Consider the following 12,266-nt stretch of genomic DNA (forward strand, 5'->3'; position numbering starts at 1 on the left):
TCACTGGGAGATCAGGTTACAGCTGCTGCCCCCAGAAGTATATGGAAAGGGGAGGGGGAAGGAGCAGCTGCAGTGAGTGAGACACACAGATGTTGCTGGTTTCAGTAGGGCTGGATTCACAGCTACAGCGCAGGGCTGGATTCACAGCTACAGCGCAGGGCTGGATTCACAGCTACAGCGCAGTGCTGGCTTCACAGCCACAGCGCAGTGCTGGCTTCACAGCCACGGCGCAGGGCTGGATTCACAGCTACAGCGCAGGGCTGGATTCACAGCTACAGCGCAGGGCTGGATTCACAGCTACAGCGCAGGGCTGGATTCACAGCTACAGCGCAGGGCTGGATTCACAGCTACAGCGCAGGGCTGGATTCACAGCTACAGCACTGGATTCACCGCTGAGTACTGATGTATAATGTCCTCTGTGCTGCTGCCTCTAAGGGGGGTGCTTGAGAGAGAAAGGGGAGCAGGATCTCCTCTTGTGTGTGTGCTGGTTATGGGAGACCTTGTAGCAGCTACTCTAGTACCTCAGGGAATGCTGACAATTAAAGATGGAGCCTGCAGAGAGGCAGTGATAGATGCAGGATACCAGTCATACAGTGGTCAGATATAGTACTCCTCCTCATTAACCCTTATACAACAACTTAGTCTGAAACAATGTGTACGCTTTAAAGCAGGGATGCCCAACCTGCGGCCTTTCAGCTGCTGCAAAACTACAACTTCCAGCATGTCCTGATAGCTGTAGGCTGCCCAGGCATGATGGATGTTGTCGTTTTGCAACAGGTTGGGCATCCCTGCTTTAAAGTATCAGCCAACTATATTTGCCAAATAAATTGACATCTACAATATAAAGTTATTTTCTATTCAAAAATAAGGAAGGCAGTAGCAATGGCGCGAATAGCTTTGCTTAGACATCCAATCTAGGGGCTGGGCACGGTACAGACAATGATTCTGTGAACTGCTGAGCGGAAGACGTAACTGGTTTCTGAAGACCTCCATCTGGAAGAGATGAGGCATAAAACACTGAAAATAGCACCGGCGCACAGTTCTGGCTGGGCTTGAAATGCGCCTGCACAATAAAACTGTAAAGTATTGCTCGTTATAGTCAATAAAGAAGAAATCCCCGGCTGCTGATGACAGTCAATGTGGATGCTCACGAGCTCATACCGCGCGGCACACTTCCAAGGCTTATAAAATACAGAGAGTCATTCTCGCGGGAAGCCCTTCACCAGCCTGAGCTTCGCAATGATTCACAAAGGCAGCGAGGCACTTGGATACAGGGAATATATCGTCTAAATGGTCTTTTACGGATTTAACCAGGGCCATTACTTTATTATAGAGCGATTGCTTTCAGAACATGGACTTTCCAGATGCTAGACAGATAGGCGAACCCGCTCCCTTGGTAAAGGAAGAGAAATTAAGATCTGTAATTGAGAGCTCACGCATTTTGCAGTCGGATAGGAAAAAGAGTTGGGGGGAGGGTTCTGGTATGTGCAATCATCTCTAGAACGATGGAAAATTTAGCCTCCAAATTGACATGCGGACCATTTTATACGCTGCCTGAGAGAAGGCTGGATACAAACACGGCCAGGACGTTACGCAACCAGTAAATATCCTTAGTCTCTAAAAAGGGTTTTCCCAAGACTTTTTATCCTCTGTACAGCTGATCGGCAGGGGGTGTCAGGTTCTGGACCCCCACCGATCAGATACTGATGACCCATCCAGAGGATAGGTCCATCAGTATTAAAGTCTCAGAAAACCCGTAACAGAAGCACAACAGCCTATGGTAAAGTCAATGGGGTCCAACAGTATCCATTTGGATTAGTTAGTAATGAACCCACCGGCAGCCATACCTCCATTATAAATTGGCGCCATGATGCTAGTCTGTACATAGCCTATGTCACGTGTAAGGCCGCCCTAATACAAAGTCTGATAAATCTACCAACTAAGGCCCGTTTCACACTTGCGTTTTGGTTTCTGGTTTTGAGGTCCAGCAGAGGATCTCCAAACCGGACCCAAACTGTTCCTTCCAATAGGATGCAGTTGTGTTAGGCCTCTTTCACACTTGCGTTGTCCGGATCCGGCGTGTACTCCACTTGCCGGAATTACACGCCGGATCCGGAAAAACGCAAGTGTACTGAAAGCATTTGAAGACGGATCCGTCTTCAAAATGCTTTCAGTGTTACTATGGCACCCAGGACGCTATTAAAGTCCTGGTTGCCATAGTAGTAGTGGGGAGCGGTATACTTACCATCCGTGCGGCTCCCGGGGCGCTCCAGAATGACGTCAGAGCGCCCCATGCGCATGGATGACGTGCCATGCGATCACGTGATCCATGCGCTTGGGGCGCCCTGACGTCACTCTGGAGCACCCCGGGAGCCGCACGGACGGTAAGTATGCTGCTCCCCGCTCCCCACTACACTTTACCATGGCTGCCAGGACTTTAGCGTCCCGGCAGCCATGGTAACCATTGAGAAAAAGCTAAACGTCGCATCTGGCAATGCGCCGAAACGACGTTTAGCTTAAGGCTGGATCCGGATCAATGCCTTTCAATGGGCATTCATTCCGGATCCGGCCTTGCGGCAAGTGTTCCGGATTTTTGGCCGGAGCAAAAAGCGCAGCATGCGGCATAGAGCCCCGACGCAGATGTGAAAGAGCCCTTACATCGAAAGGGAGTAAACCAGATTCGGCATTAAAATCTCATTGTAAGTCAAAAAGTTACAAATTTATTTTTTCAGATCTGAAAAAAAAAATAATAATAATAATGATCCGGCATTATTTACTTGGGCTACTTTCACACTTGCGGCAGAGTGATCCGGCAACCTGCATGCAAACGGACAGCATTTGTAGACCGATCCGGATGCACTGCAAGAAGTGATCCGTCTGTCATACGGACCCATTTCTTTTATTTTCCATATTTTTAAAGGTCTGTGCATGCGCAGACCAGGATGGACGGATCTGGCACTGCGGCACTAATACATTTTAATGTAAATTAATACCGGATCCGTCATTCCAGAATTTTGGATGGAGATAAAACCGTAGCATGCTGTGGTATTATCTCAGTCCTGAAATGAAAACTGATCAGTTCTTTTCCGGTATTGAGCCCCTAGGACGGAACTTAGTGCCGGAAAAGAATAACGCTAGTGTGAAAGTACCCTTAGATTGATTTTGCTGCTGGATCCAGTTAGTTATGTTTCGCAGACCGGACACAAAACCACAGCTTGCAGCGGTTGTGTGTGCAGTCAAAAAAAAAAAAAAAAACGCTACAAAATAGAACGGGATGCATCCTGATCATTTTTGTACCTATTGACAATAAGTGGGGACAGAACGGAACCGTTTTGGCCCGGTTTGGAGATCCTCTGCTGGATCTCAAAACCAGAATGCCACAATGCAAGTGTGTAACAGCCCTAAGGGAAAAACCTCAGAGAACGTTATTTTAACACCAATGATAATGGTTTTGCTTACTCTTAATTGGTTGAATCATCAGAAACAAGAAGGGAGGACGCCAGCGAAGACAAGACATTAAAAAGATGAAGACATTCCGGAAAAAAAAATCACTAGTCAGATGGTCACCACTTCTAAGAATGGATGGACGTAATCTTTAGGCAGGCCAGGAACCATCGGGAGGACTCAGATGTACAGATTCTAGCAGACCGGAGAACATGGCCAACAGCTACAACCTAGTCCTTACAGATGATGGGAGAAGATCCAATGTTCTTACATCAGTAGGACACACTATAGGGGGGGTTCAGACATTTTTTAGTTTGCACAGCTGTACGGTTCATGTCCCAGCAGTATCCTTCACTATACCTCATGTAGAGAGAAGTACCAGTAAAGGACCAAGTATAGCAGGATAATTATAGAAGGTGGATCAGACTGGCCTTAAGTAAATCCATAAGGCGGAAGAAGGGAAATTCTCAGCGGCAGTGATCTAAACCTATAGGTACATTGTCAAGACGTCTTGGTCCACAAGGCATTCTGTTTTTCAAAAGGAACCTAAAAATCATATATGAGAAGGAGGAGATAAAATGGAACGACGTGTGTGCACCCTTAGGACGTCACTTTTGCACAACACAAAATTAACGGGGTTCTCAGAGACTGGGAATCCATGTTTAGGGGGCAGTGGATTCCCAGTCTCCTCCACTTCCAGTTCCTGCGGGACTGAAAGTGTGACATGCATCAATCTGCGCGTCCCTACTGATGGCCAATCAAAAGCTTCAACAGTGATGTGACCCGTGTATAGGTCACCACTGGCTGGTAGCGATGATGTGCACACTGCCTGTCCACCAGGTACCAGAAGTGGTGGAGATGGGAGCCAGGCGCTGGACCCAGTTTTTTAATTTTTATTATTAAAACTTTGGCCCCCTGCCTCCTGAACATGGGTTCTTGGTCTCGGAGAACCCCTTGTCCATTCACACATCCGTAGTGTATTGCGGATCTGCAATACACCCGGCCCGCACCCCCCCATAGAACTGCCTAAGACAAGAATAGGACATGTTAAAAAAAAAATTTTTGCGGAGCCGCGGCCCGGAAGTTCGGGGCTATGCTCCGGAAATGCAGATGTGGAGAGCACATAGTGTACTCTCCGCATCTCTTCCGGCCCCATAGAGCATGAATGGGTCCACACCTGTTCCCGATATTACGGAACGGATGCGGACCCATTTGCGGACGTGTGAATGGACCCTTAATACATTTCTTGAACAGACACATACAGCATAAACAACCAACAGTAACTCCATTATTTTTTTTCCCAAAGCTGGTCATCTCATGCCACGGGTCTCAGGATGTCTTGAGCCAAGAGAGAAGGAATACTTAACTTGTCCACATAGGATGACCAGTGCTAGCTATCCGACCATTAGAAGCGTACATCCACCTGTACAAACTGGTTCCCATAGACTAGACCCATATAAAACGCTGAGTAGCTTTGTGAATACATTCCCTCATTTATCTTGTATGAATCCCAAGTTGCAGCCCGCACAGTAATGGGACATCCCGCTGCATTCTAGGAGCTCAGCGCAAGTGTTAGGGGCATGTCTGTCAACAAGCTTGTCGACTGTTTCCAATGACAACCAGCAGAATTCTGACACCGGCTGTAATTCAGGACCCAATGCGAAGAAGAGGGAATCTGAAAACACGCTTCATTTAAATCTAAAATCAGGGGTAAGAACAAAAACTACTGTTACAAAAAAAACTGAAATGTAAAAAAAAAGTTACGCACGTCAGAATACGGCAATGCAAAGAAACGTTTCCAAAAGTTTTTTATTTTTTTAAAGCATAACAAAAACTATGGTAAATACATTTGGTATTGCTGTAATTATACGAACACGCAGAATAAGGCTGCTTGCACACAGATGCAGGTTTCAGAACAGGAAATCCGCACCAAATCACGGATGTGTTACTTGATGTTTTTGGTGTGGACTTAATGCGGTTTTGCCGCAGAACTTGCTCTTGCGTTGAAAAAAAAGGATAAAATCCGCGCACACACAAAAAAAATAATAATTTTTTTTACATGCTGCAGATTTAAAAATCCTCACGGAACAAATCTGGGACTTTTCCCCACTCACGCCAGGTCTAAAAAAAAAAAGTGAGCGTGGCGTGGGCGGGGAAGGGCCGGCAGACGCGTCTCATTTACCATTTTCTACGCCTAAAATCGTGGATCCGCCAAAGTTATGTAGAGGCCGGCACCTCTTCATAACTGCGGCGGGTGGACAGCCAGTGCAGGGCCTTATTAAGACAGGCCGGTCTGAATAAATGTGCCCCAAGTGTATGAGATTGTATTAGGTCTCGGGCACACGACCGTGTGCCGACTGTGCCCGTATTGCGGCCGGCAATATACGGGCACCGGCCATGTGTGCACCGTTTCACAGATGATTTTGGAAGATACGGTGCAGAGGCACAGAAGCACTACGGAACGTTTCCGTGGCATTTCGGTGCGGGAAGTCTAGAGGTTAAGTAATTTCTTAGCACACAGTGGACACCGTAAATATTGCTTTTTTATTTTCCAATTCCACCACCTTTATTTATTCCAGTTTCTCAATAGTGATCATGTCGACTGGCCCTGTCACTTTTGCGCCTGCGTCGTTGCTCTGAGAATCCGCTTCTGCTGCCCGAGGGGCACAGACAACGACTGTGCACGCGCCGCTCACATGTGGGCACACCTAGATAAGGAGCAGTGCATGGACACTCGGCATCTGCGCTGCTCAGGTAGCAGCAGAAACTCCTCTGCGCCGCTACTTTGAGCGATGGTGCAAGCGCGAGACTGACAGGATCAGGAATGATGTCTGGCCCCATCAATCATTGGGGAATCTCTTGAGCGGTGGGGCTGGCCTCCTGCAGATTTTTAAACAAATTCGCAATTTTTTTATCTCGATGTAAGATTTTGTATGAAGTTTGCAACATTCACGAGGCGACACCTTTACAGCTGGTGTTCGGCTCAGTCCACTACCGCAGCTCCGGATCAGCGGATCCTCACCAAAGGTAGATAAACACCCCGGGTCAAAACAGAGGATGACTCAGGCTTTTAGAAGGACAGCTGTATTGTTAAGCCACCCTGATCTGATCACACCCAAATATTTTCCGTTATGTTGGAAAACTGCACAATGACCCAACCCTTCTTCTTTGTTATAGGCCAATGAAGGGGAACTGAATTCTCACAGCCTGTACAGGAGACTCCTCAAGCCTCAGCACGGCGCTCCTCGCACCAAACACATCCTCAAATGCAAGGAGCAATCAACATTAGAAGCAACTTTGCACTTGGTCTGCAACCATAGGTCCACATAAGAGCTGTAGACACTAAGAGGCTCATTTATTAAGACTGCCACGCCCAGCGTTGGAGCTTGATGCGCGTAAAGTTATGTAGAGGCGCTGGCAATGCAACTTCTTTAAATCTACACCAGCTCCCTTACTACCAAAAACTTAGAAAATGATGAATGAGAAGGTACGGCCAGCCCCCTTCCCTGCACCTTGGAAAAGCGTTGTGAGTGGAGAAAAGTGGCAGATTCGGTCACAAATCCCCTTGTGGCGTACTTTATCATAAATGACCCCCCTAAATGTTAGGAAATGTCACTGCTTCCCGTGGCTGGCTCCCTGCACCTTCTCCTCCAGGCCTGCGATGCTCCGCTGGGCTCCCTTGCTGAAAACATCCGGTTTGACGCCGCCTGCAGCCAATCACTGACCACAGCAGTGACCAGCTTCGTTTGCATCATGTGACCATTGGTCATGATCCAAGGGGAGCCAGTGGTTGGCTATAGGTGGCATCAAACCAGATGTGTTCAGCGAGGGAACCCAGCGGAGCATCGCAGGACGGGAGGAGAAGGAGCGGGGAGCCAACTGCCAGGAACCAGGTAAGGGCTCTTTCACACGAGCGGATCCAGTGCGGGTAATTCGCCGCGTGAAAGAGAGCCAAGCCCCGTTCCAGACAGCAGAGACACGGAGCAGAGACATGATTGATAAAGCTCCGTGCCTCTCTGATCTTTTTACTACAAAATCACAGTGAGATAAAGTTGTCATCGTTATTTTGTAGTAAAAAGATCACAGAGAGAGGCACGGAGCATTATCAATCATGTCTCTGCTGTCCGGAGCGGGGCTTGGCTCTCACTCACGCAGCGGATTACCCGCACAGGATCCGCTCGTGTTTAAGAGCCCTAAGTAAACTTCCCTTTACAGGTCCAACCAAGTAGGACCCCCACTTTTGCACAACCCCTTTAAAGGAAATAAGAGATACATTTAACTGCTGCCATCAATTACTATCGCCCAAAGGAGTTTCTCCTGTAAGGAGATATATATTAAAAAAAATATATTAAAAAGGCAAAAAAACTGTTTTCATATATACAGCAGTTCTCATCTGCTTAATAAGCCACCGGATTGATGAGACAAAAAAAAATATAAAAAAATAAAAATCCTAAAAGTGCGCACTTCTCTGTGGAGTTCATCCAACCCAAACACCTTGTTACGAAGAATGGTGAGATAATTGAAAAGCCGAAGACGCTCCCTGATGGAAAGCACAGGCCGTTCTCATGAAGGGGTGCTGGACGGCAGCCAACGTTTCACACACACCGGCAGAACTGACGGCTCTCAAGCCGACATGTCAACCGGCAAGCCACTAAGTGTCACTAGGATGTCAACGACAACCACGGGCTGGCTTGATATGAAAACCCCAGGCTTCCTCCCGATATCGCCAGGAGTTGTGCACACGGAGCTGTCAATGGCAGACACTAGGAGAAGACTAGACTAGAAAACAAGGGTGCGCTCAAGATTTCTCTTGGGGTATTCCAAGACTTTGTAACTGATGATCTATCCTCCGGACAGGTCATCAGTATGAGATCAGTGGGGGTCCGGCACCCGGGACTCCCACCGATCAACTGTTTGAGAAGGCACTGACACTCGCAATAGCGCCACAGTCTTCTTGAAGCTTCCACTAGGCCAGCAATGGCTCGTTAAAAAGTCACGTGTTTTAGGCGTAGCTTAGCCCTATTCAAGTAAACGGGGTTGAGCTAGGATACGAAGTACCGCCACTATACGATGTATGGCGCTGTGCTTGGTGAACAGAGAAGGCTGCAGCCCTTACAAGAGCTCTGCGTACCTTCTCAAACAGCTGATTTGGCGGAGGTCCCCAATGTCAGACCCCGACCGATCAGATACTGATGACCTACCCAGAGGGTAGGTCATCAGTTAAAAAGACTCGGAACGCCCTTTTTTGTCTAGGTTCACATCTGCGGTTTCGTCTCCAGCAGAGGAACAGACTGTTGGAGTTTACCATATCGGGCCCAGCCGGATACCACTGCGCACCGCCGGATCCCCATTATGTGCCCACTTCCATGTATGTAGCATTTATTTGTCCGGCCGAGGGCTGGCATGTATAACGAATACACTGAATTTCTGCAGTCTGTTCCCCCCCCCCCCCCACTTTCATTCATATCATACGTATATAGATCTTACAAGATTCCGCTCAATTCAGCATTTCAGCCACAGCCGATTCGCCTATAACAATAATAAAGTGGCGGCTGTGACACCAGACACTACCCACTGGCTCCCCCAGCAGGCCATGTGATGTAGTAACACATGATTATGTGGAGTATAGCTAGGAATACTGGGAGAAAGGGACCTCCAGCGGTTTCTATCAGATCAGTCATTTGCACGTAACCTCGAGACGGTTTGCTTTTCCTGTCCCTGTAGACGAGAAAGATGCAAATGTCAAACGTACCATGAGAATCGGCGCTCTCCATGTTTATTTAATGACAGATGTCTCTGTATATGCAAATAGGGAAACGTCTGGCATCAGCCCACATTACTCCCACCGAGGTGGCCGCTGCCAGTCAGGGCTGCCGATTTATGGGTCCTGGTAATGGAGAGGTGTCAAAAGTTGAAAACTAAGGGTCACGCAGACGGAAAAGCCTTTGGGGTATTGCTGGGTGCTTTCCCAAAGCAAACGCCGTACAGGATCGCAGAATGAGATGTGAACAAAGCCGAATAATAATCCTTATTTAGCCAGCACTGACATAGTCCGCAGCTCGTTACAATTGGGGAAGTAAAGAGGAAAAAGGAGAAATAATCAGACATTTCCAGGCACGGACAGGGGTCATGCGCGTCGCTGCAGTGGTGTCCCCCAACTTGCATGTTACTGGTTCACATAAAAAGCTGGACAACCCCTTTAAGACAAAGAGTTTCCTGCCTAGAAGAGCTTACAATCTAATGGGATAGGAGACAAACAATTGGTACATGGCGCCATTTGTTCAGGATAATATAAAAGAAAGCTGGATACTCCAGCCATTCACATTAGATCTGCGATGGCCGAACTCAGCATTTTCGGCCAACCATCTAAAGTGTATGGTGACCTTACAAGTTACAACTTTCCTCTGATGCCTGGAGAAGTTGAAGGGAACCTGTCACCAGTTTTATGGTGTCCTAACTAAGGGCAACATAAATAAGTGACTGATTCTCTTAGCAAAATGCTGGGTCACTTTCTTTAATTGACCCAGTCAATCTGCCAACATCTTGTATTGAAAAGCTCCAGCTGATAATGATGAGTCCTGAATATTCATGAGCTCCTGACTCCCCGCCCACCTGCTGCTGAATGATAGTTATTTTCCATATGAATCAGCAGCAGGTGGGCAGGGGAGTGGCTATAGCTCTGAATTAAAAATACGCTGGACTCAATTACATCACGCTGGACTCAAATCAGCTCATTAGCATGTGGCATGCGGCATCTTTGTGTGTATATTATGAGGTAACCATCAGTCACACCAGTAAGTGAATACATCTAAGGTACTTTTTTAGTAGTTAATGATTGTATAGAATTATTTAGATTATAATCAAATATCCACATGACAGGTTCCCTTTAAAGGGGTTTTCTGAGATTTTGATACTGGATAGATGCTGGGACACCAGGGACCCCTGCCGAGCGATTCTTTGAGCAGGCACCAGCGCTCGCAGTAGCGCCGTGGCCCTCTTGCTGCTTTCCCTAAGGCCAGTGACGTCACCTTCATCGGTCACATGGTCTAGGTGCAGCTCAGCTCCACAGAAGTGAATGGGGCTAAGCGCGATACCAAGCATAGCCGCTATACAGTGGACGGCGCTGTGCTTGGTGAGCTGAGAGAAGACCACAGGAGCGTAGGTGCCTTCTCAAACAGCTGATCGGTGGGGGTCCCCGGTGTTGGACCCCACTGATGAGAGACTGATGACCTATCCTTTTTAAGGATTGGGCATGTTGAATTTCAAATCTCCCCATCTCTATCAGTACATACACATGCTCGAGGGCGATAACTATCAGCTGTCCGTTATCTTTAAACCTCATGCACACGGCTGTATTACAGTTGCTTACAACCTTCAAGGCATAGGTGGGGTGTGGGGCACCCATATATTTCTGAGGCTCCACTAATACCCCCACATGCCTCTGACGGAGGCATACATACATTTTTTGTTCTGCCAGACTCCATACAATTCTGACATTCATTCAATTGAGGAAGGACTGACTGTATACACAGCAGCAAAACTGAACAAGCAGAGCTGCAGTGTAAAGCACAAAATAACAGAGCAGCAGCCTGAGCTGAATACAGACAATGGATCTAACCTACAGACTAAGGAAACTAGATCACAGGCTACAGATCCCATCATACGCAATGGGTATTCTTGCTTCATTAGCAGATGCATCTCTAGCACCCTCATTACTAGTTGCACACGAGCAGAAGGCATATAAAAAACTTTTACAGTAGAAAAACTGTAAAAAAAAAAATTAAAAAAAAATCCTCTATATTTCTCGACTTGCTTACTGAGGCAGCGATGCCAAGTGCCGAGCCTCACCTGCTTCCAGTCCGTCTATTCTGCCTACGATAGATGGAGAAAGTCCCAGCGGTGGCCGGCTCAGCTGGACAGAAGGAGCCTTCTCCATGAGGAACATCTGGGGTGCGGAGAAATAAGCGCGTCGGCACATTTCACTATCCACTTCACAATGTGAAAATTGTGTAATGTCAGAACAGAGAGCTGAATGGTGCCAGGGGGCACAGGGCACCTGATCCATCAAGTAAAAGACATCCAGATCTCCGGAATATATGGATACAATGGCGGTCTACTAGAGTAAAAATCTGAATTAGTCTAACCGGTAATTCTGTTTTCTATGAATCCACCATGACGGCATACAACTGGAATCGTGCTGTCGTGGTCGTGAAATGGAAACGGGGGCTTCCTATCAGACAACTGCTGCAAAGACAGTCCTGCTTTCTGGATGACAATGTGGAAAGACCATTATAGTTAATGGCCGCCATAAAATGCTTCACTTCCCCTGCACTGGCTGCAAAGTCTCATCACAGGCAACTGCAGATAGGGCGAGTGGTGGTCACAGCAGCTGGACGCCCTATAGTCAACTTGTGGTTTGGGGACCTTTGGGGTACATTTTAACTATTAACGTTTGCATTGTATTCCCTGTATTCATAAGAGGCAACGTCACTCTACCCACCTTTCTCGTCCTGCGTGTTGTCTACGTGCATGCTCCAGGAATCAGGAGAGAGATGTCGGTAGAACTGTCGGTCTAATGCTATCTGTAAGGTTCTGGACTTTCTAAGGGTCCATTCACACAACCGAGTGCGTTTTGCGGACCCGCAAAACACGGAAACCAGCAATATGCATTTCGCATTTTGCGGACCGCACATCGCCGGCACTAATAGAATATGCCTATTCTTGTCCGCTATTGCGGACAAGAATAGGACATGTTCTATTTTTTTTTCGGGATCGGAATTGCGGACCCGGAAGTGCGGGTCCGCACTTCCGGATCCGGGCCG

General features: G+C 47.5%; 1 protein-coding gene across 1 annotated transcript in view; it reads right to left on the reverse strand.

Annotated features, from left to right (window-relative positions):
• The window catches only part of QSER1 (glutamine and serine rich 1), a 67,517-nt gene that overhangs the window by 34,011 nt on the left and 21,240 nt on the right, over positions 1-12,266 (reverse strand). The gene's annotated exons all lie outside the window — the stretch shown is intronic.

This window comes from Bufo gargarizans, chromosome 10, assembly GCF_014858855.1.
Source record: "Bufo gargarizans isolate SCDJY-AF-19 chromosome 10, ASM1485885v1, whole genome shotgun sequence".
Classification (NCBI taxonomy): Eukaryota; Metazoa; Chordata; class Amphibia; order Anura; family Bufonidae; genus Bufo; species Bufo gargarizans.